At 33.6% G+C, this 27,097-nt stretch overlaps 2 pseudogenes; both read right to left on the minus strand.

Moving 5' to 3' along the window:
- Positions 1-12,369: 12,369 nt before the first annotated feature.
- Positions 12,370-14,351, minus strand: LOC120215896 (annotated as a pseudogene).
- A 5,039-nt stretch (positions 14,352-19,390) lies between these two features.
- Positions 19,391-22,776, minus strand: LOC120215897 (annotated as a pseudogene).
- Positions 22,777-27,097: the final 4,321 nt, after the last annotated feature.

Below are 27,097 nucleotides of genomic sequence, written 5' to 3' on the forward strand. Positions count from 1 at the left end.
TAAGGGGGAAGAATTGTAATACCCAAAATTTTGTCTACTGACTAAAATTTAAGTTTTGAAAGTTTGGTGGCTACAATATAAACTTTGTAAAAGTTTAGGGACCCAAAAATATAATTTTTAAAAATTATATTTTAGGTCTATAAAAAAGTAGTTCAACCCAAAACAATTATTTTAGTGGGTTCCAGAATTTTGATTTGGAGTTTTTATAAAAATTTATTAAAGAACAAAGATCGAAATTATATTCGGATAATCAAAATTCTATAAAAATTTGAAGGAATGTAGTTTTGGGTTAGAAAATTATATGTATATTTTTTAGTTAGTGAAATTTAAGTTGTATTGGTGGAATTTGGTGAAAATTGCACTATAAAAGTAGAATAGTGCAATTTAGTGACTAAAATGAAATTTTGAAAAATTTGATGATCAAAAAGGTAAATTGAGAGACGAGTTTTTTTACATCCATTTAATAATATTAAAATAGAATTAAAGGAGTGGAATGGAGGTAAAAATAGGGATTCACTAAGGGCAATTTAGACTTTTGGATTAAAATTGAATTAAAAAATTAATTTAATTAGATTTTAAAAGTCAAAGTTAGGAGATATTTGCTTAGAATTTTCAAGAAATCAGTTTCTTTCTTCCACCAAGCTGCTGAATCTCAATAGCCAAAGGTGAGTTTGTTTTGTTTTGTTTTTTGGGTCCATTTTAATTAAATTTTGGATTAAAGTGCGAAATATAAAAATAATCTCCATTAAATTCTCTTTCATTTGATGCTAAAATCTCATGGTTTCAAGCTTGATTTGGGAAGTTGTGAATTTGATGGATGAAGGGGAGATGTGAATTTAATGAAATAAGATTGAATTTAGATGTTAGTATTGTTATAGAATGGAAATCAAGCATGAAAATTGATTGGAAATCATTGGGCGATTAAAGTGAAATTTTCGGCCACTGAGAAATTTTAGGAAAATGTTAAATTTTAATACTTAGATATGAAATTGATTGAAAATGAATGAAATTGAAAGAAAATGAATTTTGGGTGATGAATCCATGTTGGAATTAAAATTTAGATCTTGGGAAATTAATCCCCTAAGTTTCGACCATATAGAGGAAATATGGGAAAATATATAAAAATGTTTTCAGGGCTTAGCTTGAGTATAACAATGATTGTATGTTCTTCTATTTGTGTTTTGGATCAAGTTGAATATCGATTGAGTTGTTAGAGATTGTTTCGCAAAGTTTGAAAAACTACAGAATTATAAGATAATTGTGGGAAAGTTAGAGTATCATGCTGATAATTAATGATAAAATGTTTAATTATAATGATTACATGTTGGAATTTTAAAATTGGAAGTTGGTTGGAACCAAATTATAAGTTTGGCAAATTTTAGTGGTGGAATTAGAAAAGTCCAAAAGCTTAGGGAATTGATTTCAAGTTTATTAAATGTGAAAGTACCATTTCGGTAAAATAGCACAACACTTGAAATTTTATTAGTATGCTGATTTTTGGAGTTTGATTACAAATTGGGAGCATTTTGCAAGTTTATTAAAATAAAGGGTTGAATTTGAAAAGTCTAAGAAAATTTAGGATGAAATTGTATGATTTTGAATGTTTAAGTGTTGGTTTGAATTTTTTAATAAGATGCTGGAAATTTTAGAAAAATTAATATTGAATGATCATAATGATAAAGGGTTGTTGTGAATTTATTGGAAATTCCATGTGAATAATATGATATGATTATAATAGTGAATGGCTATTGTGAATTTAATGGAATAGTTGAGGTGAATTCTAGGAAGCACTCAAAGTAAATTATTTGGCTTTGGAAATTGGCAAAAGTTGAGGGATTTAAGTTGGAAATAAATATTTAGGAGCTTAAGAGTATTTTGAGAAGTTTGGAATTTTAGTTAAAGTCTGACTTAATTATCGTATTGATTAAGTATTGATTGTTAGTTCGATACTAACATATGTTTGAATATGTTATGTTACGATGTTATATTGTCAGACTATGATAAACCTTGCAATCCGAATGATTCGAAAGGAAAGGAAAAAGTACACGAATAAAGAAATTAGCATATAAAGGTTCGGTAGCGAGTCAAAGGCGAGTGAAGTTTGTTTATTTAATTATTTTGATTGAGAACGACTTGTGATAAGTCAATCTCACATTATTTTATTTCAAAGTTATGAATTAAGTTTTAATTTTTGAAATTATATTCAAAATATTTTAATAGGTTTTATGAATGATATTGGATATGAAATGCCCCTTTTATATTTTTTGTGAATATGATCTGAAAATAATTTTGATATGATTTTTATTAAATGATTATTAATTGAAATGAAAGCCTATTGTATGTTGTATTAAGAGCCATAGGTACAATTGACATGTCATAAGGTGGAATGATTATATTATGATTCTGATATATTACGGTGTATCGGTAGAGACACTAGTATATATTCCGATGTCATTGCATTTTGTGTGTATATTGTGATTTCCGATGTGATAGCAATGTGTGTGCGTATCTGTTTCGATTCTGATGATATCATTGGGATGTTTATTGTGCACGCTCGTCTGACTCACGTACCTTATATTATCTTAAATATACTTTGGGCTACAAAAATAGAATATGAAAGTTCTGAAAAGTGTCTGATTGAAAAAATATTGACTTATTATTCTGTCTTATATAGTTTAATATGATTTTGTGAAAGTCATAAGATGATTCCTTTCAAGTTTCTGATAAAAATACAACATGAGATATCCGGTTTGAAAGTTCTAAAAATTTTGTATGATTATTATTTTTAAATGTTTATATATATATATATATATATATATATATATATATATATTGATACTTTATATATTTATTCTTACCTTTAATATTACTGTCTCACTAAGTTATACTTAGCGTTTGATGATTTTTATGTGTAGGATCTGGTAGGAATCTGGACATGCAGTGAGGAGCCTCCCATGCATCTTTTTGTAGATCATCTATAATATCAGTATCAGTAAGACATCTTTGATGTTTATTTTGACTAGTAGTAGCATGTATAATTATGTTATCAGTCTGCTTTATCATTTTTAATTAATGGTCTGTAATAGTAAATCATGACCGTTTATTTTGACTATTTTAGTTTAACAGTTTTTTGCATGAATAAAATATACATATATAATATTATGTTTTTTTAAAACTGTATAGAAACGTAAATATTTACAATTAGTTTTAAAGTTGAAAATAGGAAAGTTTTTAAAAGAAACAAAATTTTTTAAAAAAATGAACAGTGAATATTGGTCTATTTGATGTGACATCTATGTCTCATATTTCTAAACGTATACGGGCTATGAGTATTACATAGGTTGGGTATAGGGGTTACATTTAGTAGTATCAGAGTTATGTTTAACTCTTGAGTCGCCCACTATAATTTTGGAAATTATTTTAAATAAATTATGAAAATTATTTTTGAAAAATCATGCCACAAAAGTTTCAAATATTTTCTAAAACTCTCGAGATTCCAATATCATTCTGGATGGTTACTACTTTTCTATAATCTTATCATAAAATTTGGCATGAATATATGATGTCATGTTGACTTCATAATTAGTTACTTTAGTTGTAAGATTTGAACTCTAGCAACTTATCATTAGTTAAACGATCGTGATCCAGTGTTATGAAATTTTATGAAGTCGATTTAAGTGTAATAAAACAATAATTAATTTAAGGGTTAATTACATGGATGATCACTTATGTTTGTGTTTTGTTCACTTTTGGTCATTGATTTTAAAAAACATAAGATGTTCACTTTCATTTTTATTTAATTAAGATGTGGTCATCCCGAGTTAATGATCATTAAGAACAGTTAAATATTTTACATAATAAAACTTGGTCTCTATTATTTACATATTCTCTTAATTTAGTCATACTCTTAATAAATTAAAATAAAATTTAATCCTCCAATCGAATGATGTCACATATTATGTCATGTGTCACCATTCGGTTAGAGGACTAACTTTATTTTAATTTAATATTTTTATTTTCACCAATCAAAGAGTGAAATGTGTCACCCTCTAGTTGAGGCGAATTTCTCGAAAAATCACCCGTAAAATCATATTTTCACTGTCAGGTACCATTCAGACTTTATTTATCGATCTAACACCCTTTACAGGAAGACGCGCCCCATGAAGCGCGCCTTACGTTGATCTGGTGCCACGTGGGGTAAGGTGCGCCCCCTAAAGCGCGCCTTACGCTGACATAGACACACGCTGGCAAAGTCACGGCCCCTGGGGCGCGCCTTATGCAACGTAAGGGTATAGTGCAGTACAGGGCCCACGCCTTTGATTTAATTCTGACACAATTATGCAAGGCGTGGTGCAGGGGGCACCTTTGCTTTATGTCTGAAACAATTATGTAAGGCGCAATGCATGGGCCGCGCCTTGTATAATTACACTAACTCCTCTTGGCTATAAATACCCCTCTCCCCCGTAAACTCTCTCACAACTTCCTCTCAACCGAAAAATTAATACAACAATCCCCTCAACCAGTATAACACCTGACAATCCCCTTATATTTGATTCAGAAGTTCGTTCGATCTTTAGTTATATGGTAATTTTGTTATAATATTTTTTTAAAATTATATATGATTATTTGAAAAAATATTATACTAATTTTTTTCATTTAATTTTATTGTTTGTAAAATTGGAAAGCGGGAGCATACATTGAAATATTTTTACCGATAAGGTAATAATATAAAATTATATTATTTAAATTATTTAAGTTATTATGTAAAAATTTTATTTCCTTATATTTTAATTCATATATTATTTATTTAATTAGGTTTATTTTTTGCAGATATAAGATTGTCTCACTTTCAAACTCTAAAAATGATGCGAATTTCAGCTATTGTTTATTATGATGGAGAAATTCAGGAAGATGAAACTGACGTTGTTTTCATATCAAATCATTATGTTAAAATATCCTTCAAGAGAAACATAACTCTTGAGGAGCTGATAACGAAGATTTCAAGAAAGGTTCATGTTGGAAGTACTAGAAGAATGTCGTCGCTTCAATATAGATTTCCAACATCATTGTTGCCATTAACTTATACAACGTTCAAACTACCATACAATGATGATGTTGAAATGATGGTTGATTCTCAAAATTATTATTCAGACGCCGTTACAGAGATGTATGCAAAGTTTGTTGAAGTGTATGCTGTTCGGGGTCTGTCATTAAGCTCCCACTATAGGCTAGCTGAACAAACTGATCAAGTTGACAGCCCGACTACAGTAATGTGTAATGATTTTAATGTCATAATGGAAAATCCGCATCATGGTGCCGTCCCATCAACTTCAATGTGAAGACATTCATTAGCAACTCCTTACGATATGTACTAAAGTGGGTCCATGAATAATCCGTATGGCAACATCACGTCTAATTCAAGGGGAAGGCATTCATCTGCCAATTTCTTTGACCTTAATATGGAGATGCCCTCGACGCAATAATCTGTGCAGTTTCCATTTGACATGATAGCTTCAAGCTCCAGAGGGCATTCGATTGCGAGCTTTTTCGATCTCAATGTCGATATGCCTTCTAGTTCAAGGGGAAGACATGCAAGTAGTAGGTTCTTTGACCTAAATGTGGAGAGCATGGAGGAACCATCATCTCCACCAGAAGAACCGGTTCGTGAGCCAGGTGCGGATAGTGCTGAGACTGGATTATTCATTTACCCAGAATCACCGCAATTCAACTCCGATGATGATGATGATGTAGATGAAGTTTCCTAAAATGTGGCTCAAACTGACCCTCCAACACATATGTATGAAGCTGATTATGGTGCAATGTACGAGTCAGAATTTGCAGATATGCCTCATCTCGGTGACTATGGATATTACTCATCAATAAATAATGGTAAGTTATCTTTAGGCATGGAGTTTTCAAGTAACGAAGAAGGGATGATGGCTATAAAAAATTACAATATCCGTAATTCTGTTCAATCCAGAGTCGACCGCTCTAAGATAGAAAAATATGTATGCCACTATGCCCGACGCGAAAATGGATGCAATTGGATGGTTCGCGTATCGAAGAGGAAAAGGGAAAACAATAGATGAGAACTAACGGTATACAACGGTCCTCACACATGTTGTGTTGGAGGGGTCAACCAAGATCATCCCAACTTGGACTCTGAAGTGATCTGTCAAACCATCATGCCCATGATAAAAGCAAGCTCCCATATAGCTATTACAGTGTTGATTTCTGCTATACAATCACAATATGGGTGCACTGTATCCTATAAAAAAGCTTGGTTGGCAAAACAAAATGTCATTGTCAAACTCCATGACGAATGGGATGCATCTTACAACAAACTTCCAAGTTGGTTTAGGGTGGTGTGGAGGTGAATCCTGGGACAATTTTGGATTTTGAAACCTCCCATGCATACCATAATGGTCGAGTTCTCCGTGATCGATGCCAATTATGCAGGGTTTTTTGGACTTACACATAGTGCGTTAATGCTGTCAAATACTGCAAGCCTGTGGTTCAGATCGACAGGACTTTCTTGTATGGAAAATACAAGTAAGTTTTACTATTGACAGTTGTCCAAGATGGTAATCATAACATTCTTCCAGTTGCTTTTGCTCTTGTTGAAGGAGAAGATACATATTCTTGGGTTTTTTTTCCTCCGAAACTTACATTCACATGTTATCACAAGGGAAAAAATCTGTGTTATTTCAGATCGCGGAGCTGGGATCAAAGAGCAATGGAGTCTTTGGGTCCAATGTGGCAACCACCCTTTGTCCAACATAGGTATTGTATCCGACACATTGTTGCGAACTACCATAGAAGGTACAAAAAGAATGATGAGCGTCAATTACTTGTGCGCATGGGTAAGTGAACCTGATGTAGTTTGTTTTCTTTCGATCATTTTCATTTTTTAAAGAAACAAAGTTAGTAATTTCTACATTTTTTGATCAGGTTACGAACTACTTCCTCAAACATTTGAATCCATGCTTCAAGATTTACGAGCGAAGAACGAGGAATGATACGATTACATCAGCCTCATCGATAAAGAAATGTGGACAAACACATATGATGGTGGATATCGATATAGACACATGATGACCAACTTGGCTGAGGTAATCAATTCGACCTTAAAGTGTGAACTTCACTTACATGTAGCGGCTTTGGTAAAAATTATATATTTTCGTTTGGGGGGCCATTTTTGCGAAGCTCGGGGGACAAGCTCAAACCTGGATGCAAGGCGGTCATGTCTATCACCCTAGATTAGTTGCATATCTACAAAAAATATTACTGCATCAAATGAAATGTCTGTAACAAGCTTCTCTAGAACACATGCATTGTTTTGTGTCATAGAGTTACCGCGACCTCTTCAAGGGATTGAAGCTGTGTCGTTAAGAGTAAATCTACGGGACAGATGGTACGACTGTGGGTTTTTTAAGATCTGAAGTATCCATGCTCTCATGTGATAGCAGTTTGCTCGCATACCCGTCAAGACTATAACTATTTTGTGGATCCTGTATACATATTATCAGAAGTTTTTAAGGTATACGAATTTGAGTTCCCCCCATAGGTAATGACAAAGACCTTGATGAGGTTCAGAATTGGGTTCTAATTGTACCAAATCCGAGTTTATTGAGGGAGCGTGGTCGTCCAAAATCCACTTGAATTCATTGTGATATGGATATTCAAGAAACATATAGACACGACAAAAAATGTGGGCATTGTAGAAACTCAGGACACACTAGAAGAACATATCCACTTTTTTTTCCATCAAGTAACCATTGATGAGGAACTGATGTAATTGTTGTTTATCAAATAATAATTCTTGTACTTTAATTTGCATTTACTTAAAGTTAATGTCATTTGATAACCGCCGATAAAGATTAAAAAAACTATACAAGAAAATGAGATTGGACGTTGGCATTATATGTGATTATATAATAAGTGACAAACTTAAGAAAGTTATCGAACACAATTATTAAACTTTATCAAACTAATAGCAATTTGGTATTTGAATATAATTTTAAATAAAACAAACTTACAATAAGTGTTAAATGGTAAATAATAACCAAATTACAATAACTGATATTAAATGATTTACGGGTAATTTGGTTATTATTTACCGTTTAATACTTATTGTAAGTTTGTTGTATTTAAAATTAACAAAATTAACAAAATAAATTAAAAAAACCAACCAAATTAACAAAATAAAGTAAGTTTTATATGATAAATAATAAAAAAATTATAATAAAAAATTCCAATAAACAAATAAATACAAATATAATAAAATATCAAAATATATCGATGTTTGCGGTGCGAAAGTGTTCCGCAGGGTGGTGGTTGTCTGTCTCGAGGAGGATTTCTGCGTATAACTGGTTTTGACTCCTCGCTGTCATCATCATCACCATCATCATCATCATCGTCATCGTCATCGTCAAGAGCAGATACATTTTGTTGATGAGGAACTGATGACGATGTAGTATCTCCATAGAATAAGGACACTGGAGGTATATGACTGACTATCCCACCACCCTGCGATAACTGGGAAAACTCATAAAACCCTAACATCGATGAGTGAGAAAACTATATAGGAGGTGTCTGTGCGGCTGCCATCGGTGATGAGACTGCACCCATCAAATAACCAGTATATGAACCCCAAGTCAGATATGCAAACATAGGCCCATAATATCATCTATAAAGGGACATATAACTCTGTGACGGTGGTGGAGGCGGGGTCATAAAACCAAGAGATGGCGGCGGCGGTGACATCTGGTAAGGGAAAGGCAGTGGCAGCATCAGATATGGCTGACGGGTGTAGGTGGTTGCAGACGGTGGATGCTATGAAGGTCCTGCTGGTGCAGCTGAGGACGAATCGGAAGCACCTGTTCTCCGTCCACGAGTCGAGGGACGATGGGGTTGTGATGGTATACGTCTCTGTCGAAGTCGTTGAAAGCTTCACCATCGTGCATCTTCAGAAAGCAAAAACGGTTTCCCGTTACTATTGAACCACTCATAATAACCGGATACAACCGTCAATAGGTCATCATAAATGAGCTCTCTACGGGGAAGGCGTCGATGTCGATTCTCCCACATCACGACCCACTCATGATGCTTCACCAACCAATCTATATCCGACTTGCCGCGTCGATCTGTGCTATGCAACTTGTCCATATTTCGAGGTGCTTCCGAAATTGGTTGTACAAAACCAAATTGTCGGAGCACGCGATCAGCGGAGTGCCACTCGACTATCGCATAACAGATCAAAGGGACCACTACCATCGCCATCCAAACATCTGATGGGCCGCTCAACTCAGGTGGGATGCACATCCTCACATCATCATGACAATATGAAACCCATTCAAACTAAAAGAAATATATATAGTTTTTAGCAAAATAATAATCTAATTATATAACTATAATATAAAATCGATTTTTAAACATTAAAATGCATACCTCTGTGCCAGCCTTCTGATTGATTAGCACCCTCATGGTTTCTAAATCATCAGGTAGCTCCCGATGATTTTTCCTATCAGTAGACCACCTATTCAAGGAATTTTTTTATTATACACTGTATAAAATGATTAATATACGAAATCAGTTTTATAATTACCTCAATAGTAGCGAAAATACGAACGGGTTCTTCACAACAGGATATAAAAAGGGCAATCGATACAGGAAAGCCAAAACTGTCGAGCCCCAACTCAGTGATCCGACCAGATGAAAGTCGCCAAGATGTCGCAACCACATACAATGAACTTGGTTACGCGATTTGTCTAGCATCAATAACCCTCTTATTAGATGCAGTATGCATGCCCGTGCATACATTTTAACTTCGTCATAAGAGGCGTCCTTGCTCAACTCCCGAAAATTTGCATCTAACCAATTTAACGGTATCCAACCACCGTTAAAATTTCGCAGGACACCTCCTAGATAATCCTGGCACAAAGTAGTCCAGTCACCGTGTGCCATCCCTGAAATCACATCTCCATCCACCGGAAGCACCAAGTGCATAGAAATATCCTCAAGCGTAATCGTGCACTCTCCACATGGAAGATGGAATGTATGGGTCTCCGGCCTCCACCGCTCCACTAATGCAGAAATAAGGTCTGGTTCTATCTTACAATGGCCTTCATATCTACCTATGTGACTGAATCCAACATCGACTAAAATACGGCCAGATACGGGTAGGTATCGCTAACTTAAGGTTCCTAATAAAATGATCTAATATACGGTCGCTCTCCTTAAATATTAACAATTACAAAAATTAATTTATAAACTAATAATCATGCATTAAATAAATAAATTATTACTAATAATTTAAATTAAATTAAAATGTAAAAATGATACCGTATCAGCATAATGACTCGATATATGATTTTCATCCAAACGAAGCAGATCACCTTCCATTTTATAACTGCAAAAAAAATATTAAATAAAATAATTAAATAATTAAATAAAATACTAATAAAATAAAATAATAATAAAATATAAAATAAAATAAAATATACCTTAAATTGAGAGGATTTGAGAGAAGTTGAGATGATTTGAGAGAAGTTGAGAAGATTTGAGAGGATTTGGTGTGATGAAAATGAATGAGAATGGAGGTATTTATAGGGGTGGGAAAGGGGTGTGAACGGTATGAAATTAAAGCAAAGGCGCGACCCTGTATCGCGCTATACCCCTACGTGCATAAGACGCGCCCCAGGAGTCGCACCTTTTCCAGCGTGTGTTCATGTCAGCGTAAGGCGCACCTTACCCCACGTGGAGCCAGATCAACGTAAGACGCGCTTCAGGGGGTGCACCTTCTTGCAAAGGGTGTTAGATCGGGAAATAAAGTCTGAACGGTGCCTGACAGGGAATATATGATTTTAAGGGTGATATTTTGGGAAATTCTCCTCTAGTTGAAAGAAAACAAAGGAAAGCAAACTGGGGCAAAAAAGATTCAAACCTTAATCACTTAAGAAATTAAACATGTATCCAATGGTTTAAAGTAGACAACATGGTGTATATATTTTGTATCTTAGTGTATAAATACTTAAATTCATAATATTTTATATATGTTAACTTAAAATATATTTTTATATTAACTAATTAAATATATTTTATTATTAACTAAATTTAAAATAATTTATTTTTATTTAAAAATATATATTTTATGTTAAATTTTTTAAAAGTTTGACTAAATTGAGAGAATATGTAAATAACATGGACTAAATGCGTGATTATACCAACTATCACGTCGCATATTCTGTTAATTGTTAACAACAGTTAACCTGTGATGATCATATCTTAATTATATAAAAACGAAAGTGACCATATATTATGTTTTTTGAAATCAGTGACTTGGTCATCCCAAATTTGGTAATCTTCACTTGTGTATTCCGGAATAAAGGGTTTTTTTTTTACTTGTCCCAATTTTGTTTTATTGTTCCATCCTCCTCATTTCTACACGTAGCCCATAATGATTCAATTTTTTGGTAAATGCAGAAAGGGGATGATCCCGGAAAGTTTAGGCAATTAGATGATATACTTTTCGTTAATGATTATCCTGGATATCGGCATTTATTCTCCAGGGCAGAAGACTGTATGGAAGTTGATTGTGAAAGCAAATGTTTTGTACTACCTGTATATTCTTGTGAATATCTCTTCAAAGAATAATTCTAAGATGTTATCATTCAAGGCAATCTGTGTATATCAACTTTGTATATTTTGTTACAGGGAAAAAGATCTGTATTTTTCTATTAAAATATCTAATCGTGAATTACCTATTTCTGGCATCTTCTACTGGATTTGGCATGAAGTTATTGTTGATTTAACAACTTATGTGACAATTTGGTTTCTCTCTTTTACATGCGGTATCAATATTAGGGGCGTACTTGAAAGATGATTCTTGGCTGAAGCTTTTGTGTAATCATTTTAAGTATCATCTCAAACCTTTTGAACTTTTCAATTCTAGATGACTACTTTGTTCAATTCCATTTACTATGTTTTAAGAAATCAGGAGATCAAATGGATCTATGCATAGAGTGGTTTCCCTCTTGATTCATTTGAGTTACATGTCGTTGAGCTGTTTGCAGATTGGATTCTTTGGAGACAAAAACAATAGCATCAAATTTGGAGATTTGTCTAACAGACATAGGAAGCTCGTCGGTTCTTCCAACTTCTCACAGGTATTATTTTCTTGTTTATTGGGGTTGGTTTGTTTGTAGCAAGGATTGATTGTTTTAGTCGGATATCTGAACCTGCTATGGAAAGTGTTGTTTATTCAATATTTCGTACACCCTGTAATTTCATCTGCTGTGGTATGCACTTACACAGTGACTACAGTTGTATACCTATCAATTCAATAAGATTGATTGTTTTAGTCGGATATCTGAACCTGCTATGGAAAGTGTTGTTTATTCAATATTTCGTACACCCTGTAATTTCATCTGCTGTGGTATGCACTTACACAGTGACTACAGTTGTATACCTATCAATTCAATAAATGATCCACCTGAACCCTAGAGGAAGATGATATACCGTGTTCTACAGCTTGTTTAGGTCACTTTCCCTCACAAATAGTCCATGGAAACCGTATGGCACCCTACGAGGAAGCTTCACGGCTGCCACTATGTCAAGAGTGGGTGACTTTGCATCCATCACCAAGAACCTCGACTCCCCGGTGATCTCATTGTGGACATATGAAACTACATATCCATCGTCCTCGTCTGCCTTTGGATTCTCTGGTTCCCTAGCGACAAAGAATGGTTCCCCACCAAAGCAACCTGGCCCATACATTCTGTTAGCCACTGTATGCTCCTGCCGCTCTCCGTTGGACACATCCAATTTCACCACTCCTACTATTTTCGGCATTGGGTCTCCCACGCCAGCGTACAGATATTTGTTCTTCTTCGCAACATAAGATGGGTTCAATACTACAAAATCCAGGTTTCTTGCTGAAACGGGATGCCTTGTTACTATCCCTGTTCTTAAGTCAATTCTCACCTTCTCCACTAAAGCACGAATAAGCTCCATTCTCTCGAGGGCATGTTCTACATGTAGAATGTTAGGTGCCAGCATGACAATGGCGTTGCCATCATCTTCATCCCATGCATTTACGGCGTGCATCGGGTTGAAACCCGGCACATCGAACCACCTCATTTCTGAATCTTCTTTTGCATATCGAGGGATGACTCCAATTCTAGGTACTTTAGACGAGTCCACACCCACCAGAGATCCACCTCCAATGATCATGTTCATGAAGTTCATTCCTCTGTATGTCGGGCAAATATCGCGTACTTGCTTGTAATTGCAAAGTCATGGGTAAAAGATGGTGGGTCCCACCTCATTTCTGAATCTTCTTTTGCATATCGAGGGATGACTCCAATTCTAGGTACTTTAGACGAGTCCACACCCACCAGAGATCCACCTCCAATGATCATGTTCATGAAGTTCATTCCTATCTGTATGTCGGCAAATATCGCGTACTTGCTTGTAATTGCAAAGTCATGGGTAAAAGATGGTCGGGTCATGGAGAATATAGGCACGTCTGGTTTCTTATTTCCCTTAGCATCGAAGTAAAAATATGTTAGATACGGGGCCACAGGGCCGCATCGGAAAGCAAAGATCTCGCCGGTCTCCACGTCTATCTTAGGGTGAGCAGTCATGCTCGTGACCAACTTCCCATCAAAATCAATGCGACCCAATGTTTGTACGTCCCCTGTGGATGTCAAGCGAATGGAGTAAGGTAGATCTGACTCACCAAGGGCGTAGAGCCGGTTCCCAAAAAAGGCCAAGCTAGTGTTTGCAACACCAATGCCATTTGCAAGGTTGTATTCGCCGGATAGAATCCTGATGGCGAAGAGAGCACCACTTGTTGCAGCGGCGGTTAGGCTCAAAGAGGTGGTAAGGTCCACGAGGGAGGAACTGAGGGTTGGGGCCATTACGAATGTATGCACCGTCGAGGCAAGGCGGGAGTGATCCTTGTATGACTTCACATGGCGTAGGAGGAAGCTCATCGACAGGAGCGAAGTTGTGGGATAGGACATGCCTGGGGTCGACTGAAGGCCGGAGTAGAGGGTCTATGAAGTTGTTTATGATGTCGTCAAATGTGTTGAAGATCTTTGTTGACAACTTTGGCTCCACTCTTCCCTCTGCTACGACCGGAGGTGGTGTTTTGGTGGTGGAAGTCGGAGCCTTTTTGTCGATTCTTAGGGGGGAAATGTAACGGGGAAGAACATAAGACGGTGGGGCAGTAGATCGGGGTTTTGTTGATGGTGCCACGGTGGAGAATGAGGAGGAAGGAAAGGCGTCCATCACTTATGTTGCGTTTTGCTTTAACTTTGGAATTGTGAAAAAAACAGTGCAGGCTTTTGCCTTAATCCACCATGGGGAATATATGCACACAACGTATAGGGCAAAATTGGGATATATTTATTTTAGGCACCCTAAAACAAGAGATTTGTACATTCATTACCTTTGTCTGTTTGACGTTACTTTTTAAAATTACTTTCAAATAAAATGTTCGATCGTAAAATTAATGTCATATAGAAAAATATTACGGTGGAAATGATGATTTTAAACTAATTGTAAAAATTAGGATTTCAAGATTTTTCAATTTTAATTTTACTTTTGGAAGCAAATTATAATTTTATTTTTAGTAATGCATGGACTCCACTCAATTATATATTTACATTTTATTTTAATAATTTAATACTAATATCCTTAAAAAATAATTTATTACTTAATAATTTATTTTTATTATTAATTTTTTAAATATTTTTATCAAAACAAGTATTTAAATTATTATTTCATAATAATTTTATGTCCAAGTGTTAAAATGTATTGATAATATATTTTTTTCTTAATAAAATAATTTATATATAAAAATATTATTAACGAGTTGTCTTAAAATATTTTTTATATTTTTATTATAGTTTAAGTTGATATATTTTATATATTATAATATTAATAAGTGTAAATATAATTTAAATGATATATTTTTAATTCTTAACATAATATATATATAAGGAACATTTTATCTTTTTCAAACATATTTTTAACAATAATTCCAGCAGTTAAATTTTAAATTATATTTTTATACAACACTTTTTAAAAGTCATTTTTAAAAAACTGCGATCCCGCAATCCTACTATCCTAGTAAATGTATTTTTGGTGGCTCCAAACTTTGCTTAAAAGCAATGCATGTACATGTACATGCACATGTACATGTGGGTATGCATGTACATGCACATGTACATGTGGATATGCATGTGCAAGATTATCTAAGCAGGCCATGTTACGGAATTGGACCAACATTCTTATTTTTATATTTTAGAATTTGTCAACAACAATTATATACATGCGAGTATTCAATTCATTCGGGTCAAAAGAATTTTAAATTAATTAAATTGATAAATATTATTTTATAATTCAGATTAAAATTTCTTTGAATTAAGCGAGCCTATAAAATTTAAGTTGAATCGAATTATTCGAGCTTCTCAAGTTTTTATTTAAATTTAACTATAAATATTTATAATATTATAATATTAATTGATTCTAATTTAAATTATTTTTATAATTATATGATATATTTTTATCTTTCATATGTGATATACATATATCATACAGAGTTACGAGATAAGACTCAAATTTGAATATTAACCTACTAAAAAACTAAATTATTCAAATCTTACTTTATAACTCAAATTTTATTTATTTTTTTTTCAAATTAAATCAAATTTATAAAATTAAAATTTTAACCAAATCAGTTTTAAACAATTGAATTAAATAAAAAAATTGATTTTCCTTTAATCTAGTCGAGTTATATCATTTGTGTGTAGCGATACTCACCGCCTCCTAACTCTGCCCAAATATAGCTCCCATCTACCTTTCCCGAATTCATATCTCACTCGTAACTAATATTATTATTTTGGCAAAAATACATCAGAGGCTTATGTTTTTTTAAGAAATCAATTTGACCATCGTATTATTTTTTTTATTAATATGATCTTTTAACTTAGAAAATAAATCCAATATGATTCTTTAATTAACATTTTCCATCGTTGATCATTATGGTACGGACGTGAGAGTTCATGTTGTTGATGTGATAGTCCACTATGACATATGACATGATAGATAGACTAAATTAATTTTTTTTTATTTTGTTCGAGGGTCAAATTAGTTTTTTTTAAAGTACAAGAGTTTATTTAATTTTTTAAAGACATAAAATTATTTTAATTTATAAATATAATTTTTTAATATTCAAAAACTTAAATTTAAAAATATTAAAAAATAAAAATAAAATTAGTAAATAATTTAATATACATATCAAAATACTAAAATAATTATAAATTTTTTAAAAATTGAATATATATATTATGTTATAAAATAATTATTTATAAATTATTAAAAAAATTAAAAACTATTTTTAAAAATATATATTATACATAACACATACATGTAACATATTTGCATATTATCAATGTAACATATATGCATATTATCAACATGTATACAAAGTATTTTTACTAGATTAATCGTGAATCACAAAATTTAAATTAGTTGAGATTTATAATTTTTGAATTAGTTGAAACTCGATATGTTTTGAAATAAAATATAATTAGGAAACATAAAAAATTTTGAAAAATATAAAATTTGTAAGTCTTGACTAATTTAAATTTTATAAATCTGAATTAATCCAATAAGAATACTTTATATAAGTGTTGATGGTATGCATATATTATATATATATTATTTTATGTATAATACTCTATGTGTTTTTAAAAAACATTTTTTTATTTTTAAAATTTTTTAAATTATCATTTAGTATTTTTAATATGAATATTTAATTTTTAAATTATTTTTTATTTATAATTTTTTATATTTGATTTTTAAATTTTTAAATAATTTTATATTTAAAATTTAAAATAAATTTTATTTTTTTTAAAAGTTTAAATAAGCCAACTTAAAAAAGGCAATTTGACCGTTGAACAAAATCAAAAAATCAATTTAGCCCGTTTTTCATTCATTTATTAAGTCATCATCAATCGTGGACAACCAATTAATAATATGAATTGTCACGTCAACACCATAAGAGTCAATGACGAAAAATATTAATTAAATGATCACATTAAATTTATTTTTTAAATTAAATAATCACATAAAAAATAATACGAAGTCCCCGTTAATTATATTAAAATACGTGTTCCTATGATACTTTTTACCTATTATTTACCAATTGGTACGTTGAGGCCTGAAATTGCGAAATGCTTATTCTAACGTCGAGGATTGTACACAATAATTGTAATATTTTTGTAACATCAATTGTACTACGCAAAAGAATAAAAAAAAATACATAAAATATTATTAAATTGCATAAATGTTACTATTTATATTGAGTAATACTTTATGTAAATTAGATTTAGTGTGATTATATAAAAATGTTATAACGTTATAGTAATTTATATAATTCGATAATATTTTAAATAATTTCACTTAAATTTACCTTATATTAACTAGGATTTTTGCCAATATTATGGACCAGTTCTTTGTTCGAAACAATGGGTTAAGGGACGATTTGGTTTAATGGGCAGACAAGGTAGGTGTTGCAGAGCTCTCTTATAACACGATATGCAAGTCTTGTGATTTAAATGCACATCTATCAAAATTAATTTTAGATTGTTTTGGATTTTCTAATAATTATAGATTTTTTAAAATAAATTAATAATTTCATTATATATTTGACACATTCATGTTATTTTTATAATACATCGTATTTTCACTTAATTATTTAATTATACAAATTTTAAGCTACTTTTTAGTACCCTTATTTTAATATATTAGTAATTTTATTTTTCATTAAAATTTTATTTATTGCATAACCTATAAATATAGCATGCAAAAAACAATCAAAATATATAAATAAATAAATCGGGGCCATCACACTATCCCTCTTAGGGGATAGTTTTAATGTATAGGATAGTTAGATTACATTACAAGCAATTTTACTCTTAATATTATGTCTAAAATCAGGCGACCAAGACAATCAACTCCTAAAAAATTTAAATTATCATATATTTTAAATATTTTTTATTAATAATTTATTTTTTTTCTAAAATTTTATAAATTCACCCTTAATATAAGATTTTACATCGGCATAAAACCTAGGTTTATATTTGGGTATAAATATAAAAGGCAGACGTTTGGAGAAACGTGCACCAGGCAAATCATAAGCCAGCACCATCATCCGTAGATCTTACGCATTGGCATCATACCGAATTAATTTCCTCTTTTGTAATGCCCAAAGAGGAAGCCAAAAGTTCGGCATAAAGTGGTGTTCTTAACCCATCACAAACCCCAACAAGAAGCACCATCACAAACCAACTCATCAGACGGGTGCTCTTAACCCATTTGGACGTAAAAAACAAACAGTGAAAGGAGTCGACTTTTTCGATATTTCATTCTAGTTCCGTCCAGGGAAAATACCCAACCCATTTGATCCGATTCGTCTATCCGTCGACCCGAACTTAAAAAAATCGGGTAATTTTATAAAAAATTATCCAGTCAGGTCAAGTATCCGACCGGACATTTCTCGGGTCAGGCTCAGATTACAAAATTAAATTTTTTCGGATTTAGGAATTTTTAGGGTAAATTACCTATTTGGTCACTTACATCTTATCTAATTTATATTTTGATCACTCGATTATTATTTAAGGTAAACTATCTATTTAGTCACTTATATATTATCTAATATAATTCATATATATTTTTTATTTAGGGTAAACAACCTATTTGGTCACTTATATATTATCTAATTTATGTTTTGGTCACTCAATTATCATTTTTTAAAAAATTATACCTAACGTTACGTTTTGATTCTGTTTTATTCACCCATATTTAAAAATGAACAATGATGCTAACATGACATTTTTTAATTATGTTTGGATGTTAGACTATGTAATTCGAAGTTTCGAACATTTAAATTTGTGTATTTTTTAATTAATAATTTGAAGGAAAAAACCCGGGTACCCGCAAAATCCGGGTACCCGGTAACATCCGGGTCGGACACGGGCCGAGAAATCAATTATCTGAAGATCTGGATACCCGGCACTTCGGGTACCCGGATTTGCACACCCCTAGTTCAGTCCCTTTAATAGACGGCGAAAGCCCTTTCTTCGGTGCGAAAAATAGAGATTGGTTTTCCATGTATATCATGTGCTACTGATAATCAAAGAAAATAAATCATTTCTGGTTCTAGAGGGGTAAAAAGTAGAGTAATAGGATTAATCTAGCTGTGTCTGTGTAATAACAGATGCTTTCAGGCATAAGCTGTGCATATTAATACTCGAAAGAGGTAGAAGTGACACTCGAATTAAACAATAAGTCAGCACATCACCTGCCCTTTGTGAAATATATGAATGAATGGTAACCAATTGCTCGAAATCTCAACAGATATGCAATTATAAACGCAGGTAAGTCGAGGAGCCGGATAACAAGACCTGGAAATTCCTTCTAACCAAAATCTGGAAGAACCAATGATCAGACCAACTCATCCTCATTTTCCTCGAGTCATCCCACTTCACATAAATCTGGTATTGCTTGCTGCATCTGGCAATGAATTCAATGCAATTCATTAAAGATCAAGTAAAGTGCACTAATAGTGATGAGAAAATATTTTTATTTTTTAGCGCAACGTATATTACTTTTGCGTTCAGGCATACTTCTGAGAGTCACAGTCCTGTTCTAACAAGGCTATATATATACTTATCGGATCATAGTAAATTAACTGTGTTTAACTCATTTTTAAACCGAAGTTCTGCATGTTACAGGAAAAGAACACCTAGAATTAATAAGAGAAAGCAGATCTTATAAACTTCTCATGTCCTATCGTTATAAAGGTAAGATGCAAATAGGAGAAGATAAAATCATACCAAAACTTCTGCAAAGCCTTTCCTAAACTTCCCCATTTGTATACCGGTTAGTGAGGAGTTAAGGTCTTCTCGTGATTGTGATCTCCTACTTTGCAGTCGCATCTGACTTCTGTGAGGGGACCAGAAGGAACCCATGTTACTACTGTCAAATTGCATCTGCCCTAAGCTACTGGAGGAATAACTATGTGAAACACCGCTGGTTGAGGGGTACAAGGAAGACTCAGTGAGTTGGATGCTGCTTACCAGGCCATGTCCCAAGCCAAACGGTGTTTGTTGACCACCTTGAACTGTTGGACTTAGGGGCATCTTATTTCTTCCATCCCCTGTAAAAGAGAGAATGAGGATCATAGAAACAATCATAACGAAGCCAAGTAATAAGAAGTGCACAAGGGAAACAACATTCAAGAACATATATAGCAAATAATTAGGTTCGTATAAATTACTTAGGTTCGTACACTGAACAGACACTTCAAGTTCATTAATGTAAGTTAATGGATCCTGTAGTAAGCAAATAGCTGAGGGCAATATCAGATCCAAAATATTGTGTCCAAAAAATCGTTGAAACTGAGGTACTTTTTGAGTGCTGAAAGACATGCAAACTGCAAATTCAGAGCATTCAAGTAATAAGACACAGGAGATGAATAACTTCATCATTAGTCATATCCATGTCCTTAAAAATATTCTTGACGCATCTCTATAAACTGTCAGTTTGTAAGGCGTGCATTCAAAAATCTTAACAACAAATCAGCATCATTGCTTTTGTAGCCTGTTTTGGAGCATAACTGTCATGCAGATGGACAGCTGTTACTAAAATTTGATTGTAGGCATCCTTGCATGGAAGGAAGGCATCCATTAACATATTTGAGAGGTTATTTCTCTCACATGGAAAACATAGCCAAGAAAAGCGGTAGAATTATGCCCCAAATAATACGTCATACAAGAGATCTTACCTGAGTTCATAGGACTCCAGCGCTTTAACTGAAAGGAGATGGTATATTAAGAAAAGATGAAGATGCACTGTTATGCCAGAAAAGAGGAAGATATGGCCACCGGAAAAATCTTGGCATCCAATTACAAACACATGATAATGCACAAACAAGTAGAACCAATGACATTAAAACGATGGCAATAAGGATCATTGGATCAATCTTGGTCTGCAATATTTGATATCCATGGAGCCCTAGTCTGCTTGAAAATGACTTCCCAGCTTCCAACAATGCAACACCCATTGTCCAAGTAATACTTCCAGAACCCACGACAAGTTGATTGTCCGAAATGTGCAAGCCCTCTCTTAAAAGTGATACTATATATGGTGCTCTAAAGCTGTACTGTTCAATAAAGGGCTGTGGAGCAACACTGTTTCTGGCTACTTCCCAGGTTTTTTTAACAAAATTCCCTACCCTTCTCCAGTACATCATCAAGTGCAGTCTCTGGGGATAAACTGAAGAACCGGTATATAACAAAAAAGCCTGATAGAGCATAGAATTGGCCATAAGGGCGAGACAAGTTATCAGAAAGCGCACAGGGTTGCAAATCACAATCAATGCCTGGGTAAAGATTCGACCATTCAGATAAATTGACAGAAGCTTTGGCAATTGCACTGCATTGCTCCCAATTTAAAGCACCAATAAGCTGCACTGGAATTCCAGATTTTCCTCCCTTATCCAAATTTTTCCCTTGAACTAAAGGACTCCCACTTCCTTGGTCTTTTGCAGCACATTGGGAACAAATATATTGTTCATTATAGCCAGAGTTCAAGCAAGGACGTTTAATTTCTATCTTTTCGTTAACCGGGTTGGCAATGGAGCCATCTGGAAGCCTCCTTAATAAATGAACTACAGACTTGTCAAATGCATCATTCAAACCATAGCCCGAGAGAGAGAGTAGGCACTAAGATGATGATTAATCACTCCGATTTTAAGGTTTAAATTGGTTTCATTATGTTGACGGTGCTCATTCTCAAATGTAACTTGTAACGATGATCCACCCAAATCACGTGCCCCAAATGTTGCCTTCTTAGGGGTTGTTCCCATCATGCCCGTGAGTATTGACCAAGAATTTTCCTGAAGCCATTTTGAATCAGCATTAGGCAATCTGCGAACTCCAGCTGTAGCATACAGGAAAAGACGGGTATTCTTGTACTCTCTTTCAGGAATTTGCTTCTCCGCCCATGAAATAAGAGGCTTTATTGCAGTTGCTAAGCTAGATTTATTGTGCACCAACTTATGAAGCCCAGGCTCAGTTTCCATCCTATCATAAGCACACCCGCTTTGTGTGCTTGACTTTCTAGGAAGACCTTCGGTTAATGATTTCATGACAATAGGCAGACACCATCATTCTTGTGATCAATTGAAGCCTGATATACGTACACTCTAGTTCCAGTACTTCCACAATCAAGAACAACATAAAACTTGGAGGCTCCTGTGGACCAATTTGAATAAATATGCATGCAAACCATGTATGCCAAAAAAATGAAGTAGAGTAGGCACAAGAAAACCATGATGGACCGCACCCACTTTGTCATTAGAAAAGGGGTTCCACCCGGCAAACCCTTCTCCTTTGAGAAACTCGCCGCAACATTTTCTCTCAGTAGAGGGTGTTTCGAACAGATCATGCTCTTGTCAATTTCAGGAATAAGATTAGCTGCTTCTGGATCAAGACGGTGATATGATGAGAAATCTTGGAGTGATGCGGAGAGGCGCAGATTATTTTTGTTTCCAGATTTAGCAAAACCAAACCCATGGAAAACATTTTTATCCGAATGTGGTGACAAAGCAGGCGACATGTATGAAGCTGCAGAAGACCGTGTAGCAGATAAAAGATTTGACCCACCAGATATCGATTCTGCAATTCTACTAAATACCATTAATTCTATTTTGCAAAACAAATTAAGAGCTTTTCATTGGGCATATTTTGATGGTGTCGAAATTTCTAATTTACCTGATGTGCTGTTTGAATACTATCTGAGACAGCCAACATCAAATTTGCACTTGCAATGGAATTGAATTCGAAGATTACATTGATTTTGGAGGGAAAAAAACGTCAGGGGATGAAGGTACCGCAATTTGACAACCAAGCAGGCAAGACAAATGATCACGAATCCTAATCATAAAACCAAATCAGCGGCAAAACTAACAAATTGATGGATTTTGATACATTAATCGCTTGGTGCAACAGACAAGTAAACAAACACGAGGATTGAAAATCGACAACAAAATGTACACATAAAATCATGTCCATTTCGCAAAATTCATTCAAGATGTTGGCAAAAGAAAGATTGATCTCCAAAAAGTTCTAGAATTATAAGTGAATGACTAAAACCAAGTTCGAGGAATGCCTCCAGGCAACTGCTGATAACGGCAGCTGCTCAGATCTCCGCCTTGTTCTTCGCAGTCTTTGAAAATCAAAACTCAACCAAAACTGTCAGTTGGGGATTCGGAAAATGTATTACTTTTTGGCCTTTGGGTCTCTCTTCTTTTCTTTCCAGTTCCAGTCTATATCCTCTTCTTCCCCCGGAAACATGATACAAAAAAGTTACGTTTTTTTCTTTCCCTTTTTTATATTTGTTTTTACAGAAAAGTTAAGTTTCTAAAATATTTATTTCATTGGAATTCCACGAGTTACCCAATCTTTTTTCCATATTTCTACATTGATCCCTTCAAGTTGTTGTTAGTCAATTTCTCCTCCACATCTATTTTTCTATTTGATATTTATTTGTTGACAACATTTTCGCCCACTTATTCTATAATATTTCCCCCTTCATCCCTCAAATCAGGAAAGTTTTGTTATGATTTTTTCTCCTTTTATAAATAAACAAATAATTTTACTGATAAAATTATTGTCCTAACAAATTAATGGTAATATATTCTTCTTCAGTTTATTAATTTATAAATATGATTTTAAATAAATAAATAAATAATTTAAAATATTTTCATAATATTATAAATAAACTTTTTATGATAATTTAATATAAATTTTATAAATACAAAAAAAATAATTATTTAATTATTTCTTATTTTCAAATAAAGTTAAAAATTATTCTTTAATTTAATAATGATACAAGTAAGTAGGACTGTAAATGAGATGAGACAGATCGCGAGCTACTCGAGATCGACTCGATCAAGGCTCGATAAATACTCGGATCGAATGTGTAATATCCCAAAAACTGGGTTAGTGACTAAAATGAAATTTTTGGAATTTGATGATTAATTTCAGACAAGATTAAAAGTTTAAGGACTTAATTGAAGAATTTTGGTGTGAAAGTTAATAGCACAGTTTGAAAGTAGAAAGAGTACAATGGTTATTTGATAAGAAAGATTTTTATCTCCCTTTATAAGGATATAACCACGTGGAGATTGGGAGGGAGGAAAAGAAAAGTCTGGAGAGTTGGGTTCAGCTAGCTTCTTCTTCTTCTTCCCGCGAGCTCAGTTAAAAAAGTGAGTTTCCTACAAGTTGATTATTCCTTAATTTTATGATAGGTTTTGATTCTTGGAGGATTAAGAAAGCTTAAGGAATGCTTAAGGCTGCTTAAAACTCAAAGATGGATGAGTTATGAGAAATTAAGTAAAAAGAGTTTTTAAGGGAATTATTGAGAAAGAATTAGTAAATAAGTTTTTAAGTGCAATTTGACTTGTCAAGGGTCTAATTAAGAAGTTAGAAGTAATAAAAGTGAATTAAGAACATGTTGAAAATTTAGTAAGATTCTTGGTTCTAAGAATTTTAATGAGATATGGAAGATGATGATGTGCTATAGTGTTAAAAGATGGTTTAAGTATATATAATTGAGTTTAATGGCATAAAGGGAGTGGTATAAATGGAGTTTAGGCAAAGTGATGATAATTTTCGGGTTAATGAAGTAGAATCTGGGTTGGTAGTATCGGTATTGGTTGAGTAAGTACCGATACTACAAGGCAATATTATGAGATAGCTAAGTGTGGGTATCGATACTGCATGAACAATATCGATACCATAAGGCAAACGTTTGTAAAATCTTCATGGGGTATCGATACTGAAGTGATAGTATCGGTACCATGGGTATCGATACCAATATGGAGGTATCAGTACCATTCTTGAGATGAAATTTTAGAATCGAAAATGGGTATCGATACCGTGGAAGGGTATTGATACTACAAGCATGAGGGTATCAATATTGTAACGGTAGTACCGATACTACTTAAGTTGGGATTAAGAAAGTAGTGTTTTATTTAGTTTATACTCGTAAGAATCTTTTCGAGTAATTTGAATCCCGATATTTATTGGATTGTATATTCGTGTAGATATCGATCGAAGATAATTGTAATACCCCAACCCGTACCCGACCCGAATATGAGTCCGAGATGTCACATTGACTTTTAAAACGATATTCTTATAAAATATCAAAACATTTGAACTTGCTTTAAGAAAGAGAAAATAACCTCAGTGACCGAAAATGCCTTATAATATATGATTTTGACCAACTTTTTTTCGATTTGCCAAAATGACCAACAAAATCGCAATGCGATCTCCAAAATCGCAATGCGATCTCCAGTATCGCAAATCGGTTTCCAGATTCGCAACGCGATTTTGACTATCGCATTGCGATTTTCCAAATTTGCGTTGCGATTTTAGAAAATCGCAATGCGAATATGTAAATCGCAACGCGATTCTGACTATCACAACGCGATTCTGACTATCGCAACGCGATAATACAAAATCGCAATGCGATTTTCAAAGCGCCATTAGTATCGCAACGCGTATTTTATTTTCAAATTCCAAACACGAATATTAATATATCCTGTAATCGTAACTCATAACCTAAAACCCTAAATCACAACTCAGTCCTATCTCCATCTCTCACTCTCTACAGCGACATCCGTCCCCATCTCCGACGAAATCCGTCCCCATCTCCGGTGAAATCCGTCTATCTCCATCTCTCAGAGCCACCCTCACAATCATTCACGGTCAGAAATGAAAAATCAACCAAATTAACCACCGAGGGTTAGTTTTTTTAATTATTTTTATTTTGAAATTTTTGCATTATTATTAGGTTTTTCATATTGAAATTGATGATAAGTTTACTAGTAATTTCAATAATAGATTAACCATTTCACTTAGATTGCTTATTAAATTCATTCGATTGCTGCCAATACTGCTAAATTGTTTACTCTTTAACCCTGTGAAGTTAGTATTTGTCTTTGTTTTGTCTTTTGGTTGAAGTAATGCAATTCATTCAAGTTTCAATTTTAGACAATGACTATTTGAAACCGAGAATCGCAACGCGAAATGAAAATCGCAAGTTTCGCATTGCGATTTTCATTTCGCGTTGCGATAGTCAAATTCGCGTTGCGATAGTCATTTTAGTGTTGCGATTTTCATTTTCGTGTTGCGATTTTAAGTTTCATAAACTATTCTTCTTCTGCAAATTGAAACTTGAATGAATTGCATTACTTCAACCAAAAAACAAAGACAAATACGAAATTCACAGTGTTGCAAATTTAAGTTTGAAGAATAAACTATTATTACTCTTTATGTTTATTATTGTTTTTGGTATATCTTCACAGTGTAGTTTTTGGTATATCTAACTTGGTATGTTTATTGTTTTTGTAGAATTTTTTTTCGGCTCAATTGACCTTAAGGAATAAAATAAGCCTAGTCACTACAATTACGTCGAAGCTTTCACCTGTACAAAGAAAATTATTTGAGGATACTTGCTTCGAGCCATGGCTGAAAGTACAACATCCGGGTGGAGATGCTATGTTGACCCATTTGTGGCTTCAGACCATGACTAGCGATCTACCCGAGAGTATAAAACGTGGTAATGAAGAGATATGGTTTCATTTTCCACCCGCGTATATGTGTATTGGGCGAGAGGAGTTTTGCTTAATCACTGGTCTACGCTTCGGACACGATGATGTAGGTCGATACACTAGTCATATTACCTGCCTATCATGGTTATCCCGGGTTTTTCCTGAGCTGTCAATGGAGAAGCCAAATTTACACGTCGACGACTTGACGAGATTATTTAATAATAAAGATGGTTTTACTCGAATGGATGACGTCGATGTTGTCCGAGTATGCCTTTTAGTACTTTTGCATGCCGGCTTTTTAGGCAGAGAGGCCAGACAACCTATTCATAAGGACCTAATATTATTGGTAGATGACCTAAATGCATGGAACCTGTTTCTGTGGGGTTCGTATCTATGGAAAGA

The sequence above is a fragment of the Hibiscus syriacus genome, unplaced genomic scaffold (assembly GCF_006381635.1).
Source record: "Hibiscus syriacus cultivar Baekdansim isolate YM2019G1 unplaced genomic scaffold, ASM638163v2 tig00110156_pilon, whole genome shotgun sequence".
Taxonomy (NCBI): domain Eukaryota; kingdom Viridiplantae; phylum Streptophyta; class Magnoliopsida; order Malvales; family Malvaceae; genus Hibiscus; species Hibiscus syriacus.